The sequence below is a fragment of the Mastomys coucha genome, unplaced genomic scaffold (genome assembly GCF_008632895.1).
Source record: "Mastomys coucha isolate ucsf_1 unplaced genomic scaffold, UCSF_Mcou_1 pScaffold6, whole genome shotgun sequence".
In the NCBI taxonomy this organism is placed as follows: domain Eukaryota; kingdom Metazoa; phylum Chordata; class Mammalia; order Rodentia; family Muridae; genus Mastomys; species Mastomys coucha.
In genome coordinates, this window is record NW_022196912.1 from 72473400 (window position 1) to 72474715 (window position 1316).

The following is a 1316-nucleotide window of genomic DNA, read 5'->3' on the forward strand; positions in this document are numbered from 1 at the left end:
ACAATAGTTCTGCTTGGAGGGTGGCACAGACATTAGGTGAGGGTAAGAATTTGGTTCTTTAGCTGTGATAATTTAGAAAAGCATTCCTCTCAGAGAAAGAGTAACTTATAAAGTCCTCTTTTTCAAACTTGATACAAGAGTTACAAACATCAAGCAAAGCTTTCAGTCTCACTCTTTGTTGTTCTCTTACAAGCCACCTCCCTAGTTAATCGTCTATGTTTCTTTTGGGTATATAAATACTTTTGAAATATATAAGCTGTTCTGAAAACCATAGTATAGTGTAAAGACATGAAATAAACAATACGACCAATAGAGAGGCTGAGATAGGAGATGCAAGATTTCAAGACCCTTATGTTGTACACAGCAAGACACTGTCACAAACAAGCTGAAAGTATATATATATATATATATATGTATACACACACACACACACACACACACACACACACACACATATATATATACATATATATATATATATATATTGTACAATGTTGGACCTATTTCTCCAATTACCAAATTAGAGAGACCATTGGATACAATCAACAAATTTCTAATTCCTCATATTATTGGATTTCAATCGCTTAGGATATGTTGGTAGTATTAATTTTCATATTAAGATATTAAGGAAAGGTAATTGTCAATTCCTGTTGTTTTTGTTGTAAGAGATGAAATTAGACTTCTGTGGATTTGTTGAAAGATTACTTTCTTGCTTCCTCTAGGGTGTAGTTTTGCTCCTTATGTTGATGTTTTCCATCTATTATCCTTTGTAGAGTTGGATTTGTAGAAAGATATTGTGTAAATTTTGTTTTGTCATGGAATATCTTGTTTTCTACATCTAGGGTAATTGAGAGTTTTGCTGGGTATAGTAGCCTGGGCTGGCATTTTTATTCTTGTAGGGTCTGTATGACATCTGCCCAGGGTCTTCTAGCTTTCATAGTCTCTGGTGAGAAATCTGCCGTAATTCTGATAGGCCTGCCTTTATATGTTACTTGCCTTTTTTCCCTTCCTGCTTTTTAAATTCTTTCATTGTTTAGTGCATTTGGTGTTTTTATTATTATGTGACGGGAGGAATTTCTTTTCTGGTCCTGTCTATTTGGAGTTCTGTAGGCTTCTTGTATGTTCATGAGCATCTCTTTTTTTAGGTTAGGGAAGTTTTCTTCAATAATTTTGTTGAAGATATTTACTGGCCCATTACATTGGGAGTCTTCACTCTCTTCTATACCCTTATATTTGGTCTTCTCATTATGTCCTGGATTTCTTGGATGTTTTGGGTTAGGAGCTTTTTGCTTTTTGCATTTTCTTTGACTGTTGTG

The 1316-nt window shown here is 34.3% G+C and overlaps 1 protein-coding gene across 2 annotated transcripts in view; it reads left to right on the top strand.

Annotated features, from left to right (window-relative positions):
- Ttc6 (tetratricopeptide repeat domain 6) overlaps positions 1–1316 on the top strand; it is a 189523-nt gene that overhangs the window by 161835 nt on the left and 26372 nt on the right. The gene's annotated exons all lie outside the window — the stretch shown is intronic.